Consider the following 20,559-nt stretch of genomic DNA (forward strand, 5'->3'; position numbering starts at 1 on the left):
TGATATTAAATATCTGCCGTCGCGCTGACCAAAGATCAAGTTTCTGCTGACTTCCAATATAATAATCATAGGTAGAAATAATAATAATAATAATAATAATAATAATAATAATAATAATAATAATAATAATCTTAAAAATCCAATTTGTGAACGATAAGCTTTTCCTCTCTCTACATGTTCATTAGTTCGAATACTTTCGAATGCTTTAAACTTCTAAACTCACGAAATGGAACAAGAACCTAATGTCAGTCAAAATGATTCACCAGCGTCAGGTTCAATGACGAGATGTAGCAATAATGGTATCTTCAAAAGAAAAAAACAAAGAATGTTTTCTGTAGTAGTCAAAATACTTCCTGACGTTAACATTTTCTGTCCACTATCGAAAATTGCAAAGCTTTTCAAATCAATCCATGAAAATTAGTTATTAAATATCACACTTTCATGTAGAACTAATTATAACACGTTATATGAAGTAGGCCTACTACAATATGGATGAATATACGTATGTCATATATTCATCCACGATCATATTTAATCCATTAGTATAGTATGAACATTTGCAGAACTTCAGCAAACTGAACCCCTGTATTCGTAATCGCAAAAATAGAAGTTTATTTAGTCGAATTTTAGACAATGTCAGAGACAAATATTATATTATTGTGTGGTTAAACTAGCACTGTAATAGATCTAGTGAGTTCGGAAGTGAAAATCGTTGAATTTATGAGGGATTTCTTTGTGACGATGCAGTTGACCGTATATGCAATGCATAACAAAAGCCTAAACTAACCAAACCTGTCTTAGATTCGTATATGCATGGTGTATAAAAAGAGTACAAAGGGAACTACCTCAGCGCAAGTTTAGGCCAAAACTTAAATAACTAACACAAAAAGCACTAGTCACTTAAAGCCAAAAACACTGATTAAACATATCTGTACAGATCCAGAAACAAAATTTCAGCCACCTGAATTTTCCCAACATCCAGTTATGACATACTGCGCATGATCAGTAAGCACTGGTGGCCCAAATTTTGTTTCTGGATCTATACAAGACAAAGTAACATTTGAAGATCCGCCATTCCATGTAAAGCAATCGAATATAGTGGTCGTTCCAGAAATAGGACTAGTTAGTTACAGATATTCTGAACAGATGTCAGCACTCTGCAACACAGTGAGCTACTCCGTCAACTCTTGCAATAGATGTCGCAGCCTTTCACTCCGCGCATTTATACACAAAAATTGTCCTAACAAAATAAAAAGAATACAGGCAGAACAGCCAGCCCTCAATATTATGATTAGCTACATCAGCAGTTCCCAACCTGTGATTCGCGGACCCTTTGCTGTCCGCAATATTTCAAATCTGATTCGCAGAAATTTGATTTCTTTTAAACTGTATCTTAATTCAAACTAACTTGATCATATTCTCCGATTTTTCTCGGCTTAGAATTTTTTTATTTATATTGAACTGCTGAGCCAGAGTTTAACATTATTTTGGGTTGGATTTCTTGTCACCGTGACACAAAACAAAATTACTTCACATACAATAACAAATGAAGAGTTCGCGGGAAAAACAATGAATGTCACATTTCTGTTAAGGATTAGATAATGATCTAATTGAATCTATAACTGCAAGATGTAGTGCTGCTTCTGTAGAAAATAAAGGAAAGGATTACTGTATTCGTGGTGATAATTCTCCTTTTTACCATTTTTCATAAGAACAACATTAAATTTCGTAGTGATCCATTGAATTAGATAATGACAACCTTAACAAAACTGTGACATTCATCGTTTTTCCCGCGAACTCTTCAAATATTACACTCAATCCGAAAGCCTACTCATGGGATCACCCATTTCCAGCATACAAGCAGAAATATTCATACACCACATAGAACAGACATACATATTAAACAAAGACAACAACAAACACTCAGACAACATCATATATTGGCAAAGATACGTAGATGACATACTAATACTCTACAAAGGAAACAAAAGACAGATCCAAAACCTACATCAACACATAAACAAAATACACCCAAAGCTACACTACACATTAGAAACTGAAAACAACAATCCATAAATTTTCTAGAAATCACAATAACAAAAGTCGACAACAAACACACATTCAAAGTCTACAGAAAACCAACAACAACAACACATCCAATCACCCAACACAACAAAAACAAGCTGCTTCCGAACAATGGTACACAGACTACTCAACATACCAATAAACCAACATGATTACAAATAAGAGTTAAATACAATCAAATACATAGCACAAGAAAATGGATACAACCCCAACATAATATACAACATAATACGAAAGACAGAATATAATCACGAAAAACATAAGAATACAACACAAACACAAGAACACAAAAAATACATGACACTAACAGACGTAAACAAAAACACACACAAGATTGCAACCTCATTCAAGAAATTAAATTACAGCATCGCATACAGAACAAATAATACTCTACAAAAACTTCTCAACACACAAACAACACAAACAAATACAACCACTCAGGTGTATACAAACTCAAATATAACACCTGCAACAACTTCTGCATAGGACAAACCATTTCAAACACGTTACAAAGAACACATCACAGCCATAACAAAATTACAAAACACTTACACATATGTAGAACACATCACAAATGCTAACCACACATACACACACACACACAGACATCAACACAGACATGGAAATTCTACACATCCAACCAAAAAGCCAGAAACTAAACACATTAGAACAATACGAAATATAGAAACACACAAAAACACATCCAAATGAAATTCTCAACACACAACTCAATTTCAGAACACACACACTCTTTGACTCCACATTACACTACATAAACACACCCTCACAGGAAACAAAACAAAAGGCGCCAAGACCAGCAACGACCAGTTCTGATGGCCAACAGCAGGCCCAAACTTGTTAATAATAATAATAATAATAATAATAATAATAATAATAATAATAAAAATAATAATAATAATTTATTTAGGTAACATAAAATTTAACACGTGAAAGTCCACACCTGTGGAGTAACGGCTAGCGCGTCTGGCCGCGAAACCAGGTGGCCCGGGTTCGATTCCCGGTCGGGGCAAGTTGAGGTTTTTTCCGGGGTTTTCCCCTCAACCCAATATGAGCAAATGCTGGGTAACTTTCGGTGCTGGACCCCGGACTCATTTCACCGTCATTATCACCTTCATATCATTCAGACGCTAAATAACCTGAGATGTTGATACAGCGTCGTAAAATAACCCACTAAAAAAACACGTGAAAGACACATACGTAATACGTTTTCCAAATACTCTCATTTAAACCTAGCTGACAAAGTATAAAGTTGTTTTTTAGTAACCGAACTGGATGATTCGTCAATTTTCTATGTGAAATTTTGTCGAATCTTTAGCCTCCCGTATTTTCTAAAAAAAAAAAAAAAACACTCACACGCGCGCGCGCACACACACACACACACACACACACACTGATGACTGTAGGCTAAGTAATGTAATTAATTTCAAGAGGTTATTCTCTGAGTTATTTCAAAGAAAAAAGGTCAATACAGTTTTTATGGTTTTGCTTCCTTTTCGAGAAAAAAATATTTTATATTAAACATTTCATAACGTATTTTGGGAGAGCTATTGAATTAATTCCCAATATGCTCAGTCAGCTTAAGAGAGCATTGCATTGTGATAATAAATAATTGAAAGAATTTTAGTTTCGTCCTTTAAATATGTAGAAATTTGATCCGAACAAATGTAACATTTTAAAATTAGAGGGGACTGTTGTACCTTGAACGTACGTGTACCTTTGAACATTTTTTGTTTCTAATTTTTGTTGCCACCTACAGGACTCAAACTGAAGTAGATTGTAGAGAAAGCCGCTAAGTAGCTTTAGTCATAGTCTCGTTTTGATTTATTGCAAAGTGTGATTTCTGTGGACAAAACAACATTTTAGTAACCAAAATAAATATTTCGTTCATTGTTATATGCTTTCTAACACAGGGCCAAATTGTATTTGTGATTATCAATCAAGTACGGTGTGTTCCCTACCATCTGGTGAGTAATGACATACTATGTTAATTTTCATGATTTATTCGAACCTCTAGTTTTGGAAGGCACATTTGTTTAAACATGCATCCTCTTATACCTTTGAACACAAAACATCTTGTACCATGAAACATGTTCCAAGGTACACGATACTATCGGTTTTTGATTTTATTTCATTTTAAGATCATGCCACGAAGTAAGTCTGGAGTTAAGAGGCCCCCAAATGGTCCGGATGCCTTGAAGAAAGCTGTTGAAGCAGTTATGGCTCCTCCAGGCAATAAAATCTCAATCACAGAAGCCTGCAATGGTTTATAGTGGAACATACATGTTAAATATGAGATATTTAATATCAATGAATGCGTGGGCTGATAATTACGTCAAATTAACCCACCTGCAGTCGACTCAAATCCGACACGCTATAGCCTAATGTCGACGCGCTTAGACTTCTTAATGCATCTGCGGTACTATTTAATTGACTGTTGCACTTTTACTACGTCATACTACAGGGACATTCATTTTATTTTTACTAACATTTTTAATATTAACCTGACTATACCTTTGAATTAAAAGTCTAGAACCGGAAACACCGCTTTCTCCCCTTTCCAAGACTGGAGTTCGATGATACTGGCGTAAAATACAAATAACTTTGTTAGGTATAGGAGGGAAGAAAAGTAGTTCATTTATGTAAACTAGGAAATATCGCAATTTTGAGTTTGATAATTTTCATTAGGTTTTGTTTAATCAAAACACAGTACTGTATTAACACTTAGTGTTTTTACTCACGAATTGAGCTGTCCATTCGGACGTATTAATTATGCTATGTCTATTGTACTGTTACAGCACATTATCGTACAATATAGAGAATGAAGTTAAATTGAAAAATAAATATAATATGGATATATAAACACATTTTTGAAAATCGTGGCCGTTCATTTCGATACAGGCTTAACTTCTTTTGTGCATATTATCGCACCATAGACTATTGTACCTAATTCCAATTACCAGTTTCGTCCTTCGTACGAGTAACTCGTGTTGAAATAATTCTATACCTACTCTACGAAAGAGTACCTTACGTACTGTAAATTTAATCTTCACTTCTGCCCGATCCGAAAAGATAAAATTACACAGAAATGTTATCTACTGTCCGTTCAAGTGGTTTTGTCGCAGGGTCGTAGAAAGGGGGGGAAGCACGTGACAGTTAATTACTTAACGAGGCCCTTTTATTTAAGTTATTTTAAACAGTTGTATAATATTACGCAGACGTCCAATTCCTAACAGAAATTAATGTTTTCAGAAACGTGCTAAGAAAGCCCAGCTACTAGACTTTACAGAGGGGCGAACAGAAGCAGGTGGGGGAAATCGGGATGCGACGTAGGCAAACGGACGACAGTACCTGTGCGAAAATATGATTCAATATTGAAAGCTCTTTCGTCATGGAAAACGCGAACATATTTCTGGAACGTACTATACTCACTAATTCAGTACTGCATACGCGGCCTCGGTTCTGTGTGGAGAATGGTTGGAAGTTTACTAGTAGAGGGGGTGGGAGTGAAGTACATTCAAAAACTCAGGTACAATAAAAATTGAAGTAAGAATAAAATGATGTCCCTGTACTTTTGACTAATAAAACGGTACGAAAGGACGTCTTTCAACCAATTATGGTTACTTATCGCACAATTTTATCACTTCCCTAGCATTTGTTTCTTTGTTTGCCAATATTTCATACTGAAAATTCTTTACGGTGCTATAAAACATGCTGTGCGATCGTCATCTGTTTCTCTGTTAGACAGTCGACTGAAGATGGTGGCTCCGTTCATTGTGGACGGATTGCTTTAAATGTTATATTACATGCATACGCTCATCTCCAACAGTATCATTATATGTTTGAGCATGCCTAGTGCAGGGACGTCGCTAGGGGGGTGCGAAAGAGTGCGCAAGCACCCCATAAAAAACCGGAGCACTCCTTTCCGCACCCCAAAGTGCAATTTATTAATAAAATCCTAGGCATAAATTATTTTGAAGAACTACAGTAAAACAAACAATTTCTTAGATGTGAAGGGTCGTATTCATAGACATTTTTAGCGCGGGCTTCCGGTGGATGATCAGCGTTTTTCGTATTCATAAACCAGTGTTAGCGATAAGATATGATTTGAATTCTGTACTAGTAACCAGTGGATAGCCGGGGCTAGCTTAGTTTGCTCGTAGCGCGTGCTGCGAAATGTCTATGAATAGCACCCTAAAAGACTACGTCCCATAGTGTATCGTAATGGATGTGATGAGCAATAATAATAATAATAATAATAATAATAATAATAATAATAATAATATTAATAAACAGATGTATAGTATGCGCGCAAGTGCATGAAAGAATATTTTGGATTTTTTATGTACCACATTTTTACAGCTCGCACCCCATTTTTAAATCTCGCACCCCATCCGCACCCCCCTTGATCTGATCCTGGCGACGTCACTGACCTAGTGTTGTAATGTGGCTCAGTATTATATTTTTTTCGCATACTGAGCGTTTGACACGTTCGCCAGTTTGAACAAAGAGAGTCACATTAAATGTAGTGCCCATACTTCTGTTCTCTTTGCAAATAGCTCTCGTGTTGTAACATAAAATACTACAATCTTCAATAATTTCATCCCTATAAAATTATTCTATGTTTAATTTGTACTTCAGTAAATAATTCTTTCTTTGTTCTTAATTTCTATAATAGATTGTCCAGTATCTATTAATCAAATAATGTTTTAGTACTTTGATTTTATTGTAATTGTAAATTTAATATTAACTGTAAATTTGATTTTAATTATATTCTTGATATTGTAATTGTAATTCCCTGGTAAAGGGGAAGAGAAGGCCTAATGACCTTATCTCTACCAATTTAAATAAATACATTTTGAATCTTGCGTACACTACTTTTAACACTTGAATATAAGTAACTGATTAACTAGCGGACTTACTCGTGTTAATTATGTAATGCAACTCAATGCACTACCCAAAATAAACAAAGAAAACATACCTACCAGACCGCTAAACAACTAAAAACAGGCACCAGCACACAAACTAGCCACACACATGGACAAAATCATCAGAAACAACATAAAATTCAGAAAACAGACAACAATAAAGAACACCATAGACCTAGTCAACAAAACAAAACAACAACACATACCACACAGTGCAACACTAGCATCTTTCGATATTACTAACTTATACACTAACATACCAATACAAGACACATTACAGATACTAAAACAAATGCTCATAGACAACAACACACCACAAGAATACATCGAAGAAATCATCCAAATTACAGACATCATAACAAAGGAAAACTATTTCACACACAACAACAAATACTACACAAAAACAGAAGGATTGTCAATGGGATCACCCATATCTAACATACTAGCAGAGATATTTTTACACAACATGAAACAAACATACATACTCAACAATGAACACAACAAATATGCAGACAACATAATATACTGGCACAGATACGTAGACGACATACTCATACTATACAAAGGAAACAAAAGACAAATACACAAACTACACCAATACATAAACAAATTACACCCAAAACGTCAATACACACTGGAACTTGAAAACAACCACTCCATAAATTTCCTAGACATCACCACAACAAAAATTGACAACAAACACACCTTCAAAATATACAGAAAACCAACCACCACCACCACACACATACACAACACATCTAACCACCCCATACAACACAAACATGCTGCATTCAGGACAATGGTACACAGATTACTCAACATACACATGAGCCAACAACACTACAATGAAGAAGTGAACACAATCAAATACATAGCACAAGAAAACGGTTATAATCCAAATATAATAGACAACATCATAAGAAAGACAAAACAAAAACTTCACAAACACAAAAACACGCAAAACACAACACAAATACAAGAACACAAGAAATACATCACACTAACATATGAAAACAAAAGCACACATAAGATCGCATCTTCATTCAGAAAGCAGAAATACAACATAGCATACAGAACAGAAAACACACTACAAAGATATCTCAACACACAAAAAACACAAACAAATAAATACGACCACACAGGTGTATACAAACTCACATGTAATAGTTACGACAAGTCCTACATTGGACAGACAGGCAGATCATTCCAAACACGCTACAAAGAGCACATTAAAGGAATAACCAGAGGACACAATACATCTACATACGCCGATCACATAACCAATGCTAACCATACATACAATAACATAAATGCGGACATGGAAATCCTACACATACAACCCAAGAACCAAAAACTCAACACACTAGAACAATATGAAATATACAAACACACTAAAACACACCCCGATCAAATTCTCAACATACAGATCAATTTCAGTACACACATACATTTTTTGACTCCAATTTTCAACACCTTTCAACAATCAAACGCACCCACACAACAGGCAGAGAAGTTCGAGATGGCGCCGAGATGTAGTAGGCTCTGAGGATGGTGTGATGAAGCACCGAAACAGCTGTAAGCCGCACAGACTTACATAATTAACACGAGTAAGTCCGCTAGTTAATCAATTACTTAAATAAATAAACATTAAATACTAAATACAGCATAGCGACGTTACTGCTTGGTTACGATAGGTCTGACTGCGCGGCATTGTCTGTTTACATGTACAAGAGGTTTCCTGCGCTGTCCGTCTCCTGCACCGGGCGCCCACAGGGCGATATGCCCGCCGTGAGCACGTCTGGTTTAGACTGTAGAAAATATACTAAAATCGCTAAACCAGATAACGCAAAAATTGGGTGTTATGAGATAAGAAAACATGATAATAGACAGAGAGAAGTAGCGAAACTTCTTGAGCGTGGTCATGGTTGGAAAGCAACTGTTGAACTAGTGATGATGATGTGAAGTAATGACAGAGTAACTTATTTGTTTTCTTGAAACACGTGTGTTATTTTTATCTTTCCAAGGTTCAGGTGTCTCTTAGTTCCGCTTGCCAAACGCAATGAAAAATGAGAGGATCGCATTCATGTAATACGAATGTCCGTTCTCCGGAGCGTAATTTCTTAGTTTCGTACATCACGTGACGCTAGTTGAAAATCAAGGCCGAATTTAAGTATTATGCAGAACTTAGGCAACAATATTTTGCCGCCTCACATCAACATAACATAACGTATCATTTCGTTACACACATGATTTTGCACGAGAACATTTATGTAACACAGAGAGTCTAACTACAAAGTTCATGAAAATTACATTAGATAGTTTTATGATCTTCAAAACTAATAAGTGATGGTTTTTTTTTCGTTTGAGTTCAATTGTTTTAGGCCTATTGCAATATTGCAGCATTTCAAATAAATTGTTTTATTAAATTAAAATGTTCATTTGTTTTGTAAGCAAGCAGGCCAAGTTTTTTTTTCAAATGTTTATCAACAGTAACCTCACTAGAGGTTTTGATTTATCTAGAGAAAATCAAAACTCGAGTGGGATTTAATTGACTGTTACACGATTAGAAGAAAGTACGAGGCGCATCCAGAAAGTAAGTCTCCCTATTTAAAAAAAAAGAACACACACTTTCAGGAAAACATTTATTGGCAACAGGTACAGCAATGTTTCAGCTATTTTTCAACATAGCCACCATCAGAATTGAGGCACTTGTCGTATTGTGGGATCAACTTTTGTATCCCTCTCTCGTAGAACTCTGTCGCCTGTGAATGGAACCAGCGTGTGACAGACGTCTTCAGCTCTTCGTCGTTGCCAAAACGCTCACCGGAGGACAGGAATTTCTTGATGTGCAAGAAAACGTGAAAATCGCTGGGAGCAAGATCAGGACTGTAGGGTGGATGATCAAACAACTCCCAGCCAAATTCCGTCAAAACAGCTGCTGTGCGCCGAGCCGTATGTGGACGAGCATTGTCATGGAGCAGCACAACACCTGCAGTAAACATTCCACGTCTCTTGTTTTGAATGGCACGTCGCAATTTTCGCAGTGTTTCACAGTAACGGTCGGCGTTCACTGTTTCACCTCTTGGAAGGAAGTCAATGAGCAGAATGCCCTTCCTGTCCCAGAACACCGTGCACATCACTTTCCGTACCGACAGCGTCTGTTTGAATTTCGTCCTGACCGGAGATCCACTATGCCGCCAATGCATTGACTGCTGCTTGGTTTCCGGGGTGAAGTGCAAAACCCAAGTCTCATCGCCCGTGACGATCCTGTCGAGGAACTCGTCGCCGTCATCATGATACCGTTGCAGAAATGTCAGTGCTGCTCCTAAACGTTGCATTTTGTGTTCGGTTGTCAGGTTTTTCGGCACCCACCTGACACACACACTTTTTTGAACAGCAGGTGCTTAGTGACAATCTCATGCAACAAGGATCGCGATATCTACGGAAAATGGCTGCTCAGCTCCGTAATCGTGAAGCGACGGTTCTCCATGTGCACTGCCGCACCAGCTCAACACGATCATCATTGATGAGGGACGGTCGCCCACTGCACTCTTCATCATGGACACTTTGACGACCTTCGGAAAACTGCCTACACAGCGACGCACCATCTGCTTACTCATGATGTTCGGCCCATAGACCTGACAGAGCTGCCGATGAATTTCAATTGGCGCAAAGCTTTGTGCATTAAAGAACTTTATCACCGACCGAACCTCGCAGGCGGCGGGAGAAGGAATAAGATCTTCCATTTCGGACCACTGCTGCCACGCTATTGGCACCAGGCGGGACCTGTCCGGCTGGCATATGATTGATACGTCATAGATCTGTTACGCATGCGCAATTGACACGGCTAATTACGTTTACTTTCAGGGGGAAAAATCGGGAAACTTACTTTCTGGATGCGCCTCGTATATAAAGATTAGAAGTAACGAATTACTCCAATACAATAAAATATTAATTTACTTACAAAACTACAACAGTCTTCAAATGTATTATTATACCATCTCAACATTACAAATATTAACTTACGCTAGATGGCATTAGTGTGTTATGATTATCTGTTTTCTTGTTATCAGTTGCGCCAACTATGGAATCTTCATTGAACTCTGTGGTCGGTTAATAGTAAAGAAGGCTTTGTTGTTTCAGTTTCATTTTTATTAAAACAGTTGCATTCCGCTTCAATTACCTGGATCCCAGTAATCAACGTCACTTGACAGATGATTTTCAATAAATCTTAGTATTAAACAATCTCTGATACGTGACTATCCACAATATTATATAGCAGAAGCTATAACATATCCTAAATAATATAAATAACTGTTAGAAATATTTTAATTAGGGATGATGAAATAAACAAGAAAAATTTTAATTAACGATGATGAAATAAAAGATAAACATGAATAATTTTAAAAGGAACAATTATTGAATGTACAATTTTCAAATTTGAATGGTTTAGTGATTGGTTGATCAGTTGATTTTATATTGAACGTGTGCATAAAAGAAGTGGAACTCGTTGATGTACATGGTGTATTCCTCAACTTATTCAGGATTTCCGAATGGTGCTCTTCATTTATTTGTAAATAGGGTTTCAGGGAAGATGCATAGCTATGACTAGTGATCTTTATTAATTCTTGTTCTTGAATGCAAATGCGAGTCATATTTGAAACTGCTGTGCATCGACTGGAGTGTTTTGTAATTTTTTTTACGTCCAGACCAGTGCAGTTTGAAATGTTGGCAAACAAAGAAAGAAGTGATAAAAATAAACAAATACTAAGGAAGCGATAAAATTAAACAAATGCTAGGAACGCGATTAAATTGTGCGATAAGCAGGAATGATGGTTGAAAGACGTCCTTTCGCACCGTTTTATTGGTCAAAATTAGTATGACATCGTAAAAGTGTAATAGTCAACGAAATTCATATTCCAGAAATGTATCTATAACCTTTGCATTCACATAAAAATAATGGATTTAACTCATGCAAAAATCGATAATCTTTTGCTTAGGAATTAGACCTAATTAGCAGAATAATACTTTGGTGATAATTTTCTGCGATAATTTCATTTAGCTTAAACTCGTGTATCTTGTTACGGACTAATTATTTCTCTATCTTCTGTCTCGAAATAATTATTATCGCAAGAAATATTCATGAAGCTGAATGAAATTATGATAAAACTATCAGCTCTTCTGGTATTATAGTTGCCAAATTGTCTTCGTACTTTCAATATGGAGAAGTCATTGATGATATCACTTTCTACTGGACGAAGCAGGTCAGATACAATATTCACTTGTATGTACAGCAAAGGTGGGAAATTTTATGTCCGCCCAAACAAAAGAATTAAGATAACTTTTTATTTTTTGAATGTTGAAAATTACCTTCAATGTTCAGATAAACATCTTATATACCTTTATAAGGAACAATACTGTAACTGCTATATGGAAAGTTTTTCACCCGATTCACATTTGCAAGAAAACAAAAATTATTTAAATATACCGAAGGCATTCGTTTAATTATTATCTCCTGGAGAAACTATAATTAAAATAGGGATTGATCGTATTTATGAAAAGTAAATCCAGCAACATCAGACATCAAATATAACAACATATGACATAATATGCAGCAATACTAGCCCAATAATAATTCTTAAAACACCATGAGAATGCTATTGCATTTAATAAATTTTAAATAATTGATTAAATGGCGATCTTACTCGTGTTAATTATGTAAGCATGTGCGGCTTACAGCTGTTTCCGTGCTACTTGACACCATCCTCAGAGCCTTCTGTGTCTCGGCGTCATCTCAAATTCTCTGCCTGTTGTGTGGCTGCATTCGTGTGATGAAGAGTTGTGTCAAATAGTGTGTGTGTTCTGAAATTGATCTGTGTGTTGATTATTTGATTAGGGTGTGTTTAAGTGTGTCTGTATATTTCATATTGTTCTAGTGTGTTGAGTTTTTGGTTTTTGGGTTGTATGTGTAGGATTTCCATATCTGTATTTATGTTATTGTATGTGTGGTTAGCATTAGTTATGTGTTCGACATATGTAGATGTATTGTGTCCTCTGGTTATTGCTTTAATGTGTTCTTTGTATCGAGTTTGGAATGATCTGCCTGTCTGTCCAATGTAGAAACTGTCGCAACTATTGCATGTGAGTTTGTATAAGCCTGTGTGGTTGATTTATTTGTTTTTGTTGTTTGTGTGTTGAGATGTCTTTGTAGTGTGTTTTCTGTTCTGTATGCTGTGTTGTATTTCTGTTTTCTGAATGAGGATGCGATCTTGTGTTTGTTTTTGTTTTCGTATGTTAGTGTGATGCATTTCTTGTGTTCTTGTGTTTGTGTTGTGTGTTTTTGTGTTTACTGAGTTTTTGTTTTGTCTTTCTTATGATGTTGTCTATTATGTTTGGGTTGCAACCATTCTCTTGTGCTATGTATTTGATTGTGTTCACTTCTTCATTGTAGTGTTGTTGGCTCATGGGTATGTTAAGCAATCTGTGTACCATTTTCCCGAATGCAGCATCTTTGTGTTGTGTGGGGTGATTAGCTGTGTTGTGTATGTGTGTGTGTGTTTGGTGGTTGGTTTTCTGTATATTTTGTAGGTGTGTTTGTTGTCAACTTTTGTTATGGTGATGTCTAGGAAATTTATGAATTCAACATGGATAATAAATTTTGTTTTGTTATTTGCTCATTTGCATTGTCTACTGCACTGCCTGTCTTAAGTCAGGATAAAAGTTTGAGAGCAAACCGTTATTGGTTTCTGTACAACCCTAAACCAAGAAAACCAACACTATATCGAAATGACCATAGTGAAAATTCTATTTGAAAGTGGAGAAAAAGTAACTGACCTTTTCAACTGCGGTGAAAAACTATTGCGCCGCGCCCGGTGGATCTTGTAAATTAAGATCTGAATAAATTTTGACCTTAATTCACTAAGGGAGACTTGAGAAAATAAAAGAATAAATTTAAGTAATTTCATATGATATATGATATGATATCAGTTCTACAGCAGTCAGCGCTCAGGACAGACGTGTGTGAGAAGCTCTGTTAGTTAGAAGGCTATATAGTGAGGTCATAGACCGGAGTGTAGCGAATTCCGAACAGAAAAAATGGAGGTTACAATGAAGGAGTTGAAAGAAAAAGTCGAGGATTTCAGGAGGAAGATGGAAGAAATGCAGCTAGAAAACATACAAATGAAGAGGAAATTAAAATTCTGGGAGGATAAGCAGAGGAAGAAGAACTTAGTATTTTTCGGCGTAGAGGAAATGGAACAGGAAAAGAACGAGACAGCGTACGACATTGAATTCAAAGTGTGCTGGGAGGTTTTCAACATGGATGTGAGCGACGGACAAATTGAAGAAGCCTACAAGGTCGGAAGAGGGTTGAATCGACCTATCGTGGTCAAATTAAAAAAACATGTTAACAAAGGAGAAAATTCTGTATAGAAGAAAGTGCTTAAAAAATTCAAATATTCGACTCGAGTTGGACTATGATTATGAGACGAGACGTAGAAGAAGATTGTTGCTACCGTTTATGTGGGCGGCTAGGAAGAACGGACATTTCGCCAGGCTGTATGGAGATAAATTGAATATCAATAATGAGATTTTCGATCTAGAATTTTGTTTAGAAAATTTGAATCAAAAGGAATTGGAGTCCGAGGTTATAGAACGAAACAGGAGGGACTTGAAAATGAAAATGAGGAATATTGTAAACAAGCAAATGGGCGGAAGAAGTGAGATTAGTAGCCAAGGAAGTGTGGCAGAAGTTTCAAGAAGGGATTCAATTAGCTCAGGACAATCCGAAGCGAGGACAGTAACCATACAAGGAATGTCTGACACAGCAAGTTCAGGAAGAATGGAAGCAAACACGTATGAAGTCATTGAAAGGAGAGACGTGTGGTCGCAAATAAGTCCATCGTCACCATGCAAGCAACAGTTACTGAAGACTGCTGACAACAGCGGAAGGGATAAGATGACGAATCAGCTGACAGCGGGAAGAGTAGGTAATAGAAAACAGGTCAAGAAGGTGGTTAAGAAGAAACAAGCAAGACGTCCGGAGCCGACAAAGAGGGGAAGTAAAGAAGATTTGGGCAGTCCATCTATTTGTGAGGGAAAGGAAGGAAATAAGGAACCGCAGAACTACAGTCTACAAAGTTGGTGCTTAAGGGGGGTTGAGTGATAAAAGTGTGGCAAAAGACATAGTAACAATTAAGTGAGTGTTCAAGGAGTAAGAGTAACTAGCAAAATAATCGGAGAGAGAATGTATGAACGAATAAGTGAATTAGTGTCCAGAGAAACAATAGATGATAAAGGAAGAGACTAGAGAAAATTAGAAGTGTTTGTTAATAGTAATTGGTAGTGAAATGTTAGTAATATTGGAGTGTCGACTAAGTTAGCGTACAATCAGAGAAATTGAAATGATAGGAAGACAGCAAGTATTTTAATGTAAGTTTACAAATGAAGGTTGAGTTGACTTACAAAAATAGTGGCAAACGGAAAATTTATCGGGGTGAAAGGGAACAGTTTAACAAAATAAACATGTGATTCAATGTCTAATGGAGAAATAGGGGATAAGAGTGATGACAGAAGTAAGGAGAGGTAGAACTGATTGTAAGTTACAGATGAAAGTGAATGAGTATGATTAAATAGTGTTAGTAAAAGTTAGTTCAAAATTAGGGAAATTTTAGACGATAGGAAGTACTTCAAATATAAGTAAACAATAAAAGTGGTGAGCTGTTCATTAGAAAGAAGATAAAATTTTAAGAGGAGAGGTTAGAAAGCAAATTGAGAGTATGTGTTATAGTAATAGAGGTAACAAAGGTAAAATAAGATGACTGCACACGTCAATGAAAGTTTGTATGTGTTATTGTGATTAGAAGGTAATGGGGAGCACAAATACAGAGATGTGGTGGCGACCCATTACCAAATAAGAGTTGTAGAAATAAATATATCAATCAATATCAATCAATATGATAAGATATGATATATGATATGATATGATATGATATGATATGATATGATATGATATATGATATGATATGATATGATAAGATATATATGATATGATATGATATGATATGATATGATATGATATGATATATAAGATATGATATATGATATGATAAGATATGATATATGATATGATAAGATATGATATATGATATGATATGATATATGATACGATATATGATATAATATGATATGATATATATTTCATGTCAACATTTACATCCATGTAATGTGAACCTCACAATTTTGTATCCGGTGCCACAATTACATTCATTACAGATATACCTTCTGTAGACGCTCTTCTAATTTAACTTTCGACTCCATTTAAATTGATCAGTATTCCCACCTTTAAAACCTAACAACTTAATTTAGCTCATTCAAAATTGACACTTTTACGACTCTGTTCTTGATTATCAGTTCACTTATATCGAACACATACTATTTCTAATAATACTGGTTACTAAAACATACTACACCATTGTCCAATATGTTTGTTATTATGTCTGTTTCTTGTGTACATTCTCTTTTCAGATCTCACTAATTTTCTACATATTATACTTCGAGCCTCCCCCGCCATACTCCTCACCTATTTTCAATACCTCTATCGTCTTATTTAACTTCCTATTACACTCATCTAATTCATATTTCATTATACTTACTAAGTCTCTAGTCGTCTCTTCCTTAGCCGTCTCTGGACCAGAAACATCCACTTCACCCGTAATTTTCATATAGGCCTATTTAAGCTAGATGTTCCCCCCTTAACAAGTCCCTTTTTTGATCCAAGGTTTTCATTACAAGCCACAATATTATGAAAAGCACTTTTCTTCTTACGCCCATCTCACTGGCTGTATACCAATGACATCTGATCGGTAGGTAATTAGGTCATGCGTGATAGGACAAAAACTTGGAGATTTAGTCATTCATGAATCGGCTGTTCCAAATCGTTATCCTGTTTCCTTCCACTCCTATAACCAATTACAATCACACAGTGATTTTATGGACACAGTGTGTAATTCAACTAATGTAATGAAATGATAATCATCGGACATGTAAATGCGTTTTAAATTGAATACATCCCCAGAATAACGTTGCATAATCCGTTTGAGCTACTTTATAAGAAACAGTATAAATAATACAATTCAGTATATACCCACAAATATGCAGCAACAATAATAAGTTGTTTTAGTAATATAGCAAGTTAACTTTGCCCTAGAGTATGCCATTAGGAAAGTCCAGGATGACAGAGAGGGTTTGGAATTGAACGGGTTACATCAGCTGCTTGTCTATGCGGATGACGTGAATATGTTAGGAGAAAATCCACAAACGATTAGGGAAAACACGGGAATTTTACTGGAAGCAAGTAAAAAGATAGGTTTGGAAGTAAATCCCGAAAAGACAAAGTATATGACTATGTCTCGTGACCAGAATATTGTACGAAATGGAAATATAAAAATTGGAAATTTATGTTTTGAAGAGGTGAAGAAGTTCAAATATCTTGGAACAACAGTAACAAATATAAATGATACTCGGGAGGAAATTAAACACAGAATAAATATGGAAAATGCCTGTTATTATTCGGTTGAGAAGCTTTTATCTTCCAGTCTGCTGTCAAAAAATATGAAAGTTAGAATTTATAAAACAGTTATATTATCGGTTGTTCTTTATGATTGTGAAACTTGGACTCCCACTTTGAGAGAGGAATATAGGTTAAGGGTGTTTGAGAATAAGGTGCTTAGGAAAATATTTGGGGCTAAGAGGGCTGAAGTTACAGGAGAATGGAGAAAGTTACACCACAGAACTACGCGCATTGTATTCTTCACCTGATATAATTAGGAACATTAAATCCAGACGTTTGAGATGGGCACGGCATGTAGCACGTATGGGCGAATCCAGAAATGCATATAGAGTGTTAGTTGGTTGGCCGGAGGGAAAAAGACCTTTAGGGAAGCCGAGACGTAAATGGGAAGATAATATTAAAATGGATTTGAGGGAGGTGAGATATGATGATAGAGAATGGAATAATCTTGCTCAGGATAGGGACCAATGGCGGGCTTATGTGAGGGCGGCAATGAACCTCCGGGTTCCTTAAAAGCCAGTAAGTAAGTAAGTAATTAAATAAGTAAGTAAATAAGAACAGCTCGCATTATCAATCACTAAGTAGCCTATCTATATTACACTTCAAAATGATAAGAATGTTGCATATCCAAATCCGGTTTTTCAAGTGTATTAGAATATCAGTACTGACACTGTATACCTAAATGTTACAAACATGTTATTAATATTCTGCTTTAAGTAATATACGAGTATAATAACTAGGGCTAGGATTTTGATGAAATTGCAGCTTTTTTCTAGTAAGCCAGAAACATAGCTGCTTTAGTATTTATATGTTACGTGATAAACTGAGTGTTTTAAGACATATTTGTTAGGGCAATTTTTTTTTGCATTTTTTGCCTGTTTCACCTCATAAGAGCATCTTTTGTTTTATTTTTTAGGCATTTTTCATTTAATTTTGGCCATAAATCCCCATTATTAATATAAAATAATGTTTATTTCCTTTGATATTTGTCTACATACTTTTGTCCATTAATACCCATTACTTTTTTTCTTGGTTATTTAACGACGCTGTATCAATTACGAGGTTAATTAGTGTCGATGGAATTGGTGATAGCGATATGATATTTGGCGAGATGAGGCCGAGGATTCGCCATAGATTACCTGATATTTGTCTTACAGTTGGGAAAAACCTCGGAAAGAACCCAACCAGGTAATCAGCCCAAGCGGGCGTCCAACCCGCGACCGAGTGCAACTCCGGATCGGCAGGCAAGCGCCTTAACCGACCAAGCTACGCCTATGGCTAATACCCGATATTTTGCATAATATTTTAATCGTTTTTCTACACAAATATTGCCATTTTAACGTAGTACAATCCAACCACCCTTTCAATATAGACTCCTCTATACATGCTAATTCCGAGTAAGAGTGGCCTTCTGGTGAGCTGCATGGAAATTACGTCAGGTAAAATAGTTAATTAAAGTGTATCACTTAGAAAAAATTATATAAAATTAAATAAACTTAAACGTTGTTATTACTGGTAGAATTTAATTTAATTACTAATCGAAATATTAAGTAGTACAAAACCTCTTTTCCTAATTAGCCAATTATGTAAGAACAATTTTTAGGGCATTTTTAAAGTGCATTTTTGAAAGATTTTTAGGTCATAAATGCATTGTTTTAGGACATTTTTTCATGATTTATAGGTCATCAAAATCCTAGCCCTGATAATAACATTACAGATACTTCAGTTTTGCCTAAATTACATTGAAACATAATTCCAATTTGCTACACTAGCAGTCACATTACAGAGACCAGTGTCTTTACACTTTTAAGCTCTGGTAGAATTCTAAATAGTCACACATGGTCATCACATCACCCTTCTCCTCCTTAGTGATTGGAAGAATAATCTTTGTCTGCCCTACGGAGTTGCTCGGCTGGAATGATTTAGAGTATACGTATTACCTTTGCCTCTTTTACGTTTAGTCCTATAAAACACACTCCAGTGTTCTAGCACAGTCTACTACAGGGACATCACTTTATTTTTACTAACATTTTTAATAATAACTTGTCTATACCTTTAGAGAAACGGAAACACCGCTTGCTCCCCCCTCCAAGACTGGAGTTCGATGATACTGGCGTAAAACACAAATCACTCTACTAGGTATAGGAAGGAAGAAAAGTAGTTCATCCATTTACGTAAACTAGGAAATATCGCGATTTTGAGTTTGATAATTTTCATTAGGTTTTTCTTTAATCAAAGTACAGTACTGTGTTAAGAATAAGTGTTTTTACTCACGAAGTGAGTTATCCATACGAACGTATTCATTATGCAGTGTATATTATACTGTCTACAGCACATTAGCGTACAATATAGAGAAAGAAGTTAAATTGAAAAATAATCATAATATGAATATTTAAACACAATTTTGAAAATGGTGGCCGTTCATTTCGATACAGGCTTCAGTTCTTTTATGCATATTATCGCACTATAGACTATTGCATCTAATTCCAATTGCCACTTTCGTCCTTCGTACTAGTAACTCATGTTGAAATAATTCTGTACCTACTCTACGTACTGTAAATTCAATCTTCACTTCTGCCCGACCCGAAAATATAAAATTACTCGGACATGCTATCTACTGTCCGTCCAAGTGGTTATGCCGCAGGATTGTAGAAAGGGTGGAAATCACGTGACAGTTAATTACTTAACGAGGCCCTTTTATTTAAGTTAAATTAAACAGCTGTATAATATTACGTAAACTTCCAATTCCTAAGAGAAATTAATGTTTTCAGAAAAGAGCTAAGACAGCCCAGCTTTTACAGAGGGGCGAGGAGAAGCAGGTGGGGGAAATCGGGATGCGACGTAGGCAAACGGACAGTACCTGTGCGAAAATATGATTCAATATTGAAAGCTCTTTCGTCACTGGAAAACGCGAACATATTTCTGGAACGTACTATACTCAGTAACTCAGTACTGCTT

The sequence above is a fragment of the Periplaneta americana genome, chromosome 10 (genome assembly GCF_040183065.1).
Source record: "Periplaneta americana isolate PAMFEO1 chromosome 10, P.americana_PAMFEO1_priV1, whole genome shotgun sequence".
Classification (NCBI taxonomy): domain Eukaryota; kingdom Metazoa; phylum Arthropoda; class Insecta; order Blattodea; family Blattidae; genus Periplaneta; species Periplaneta americana.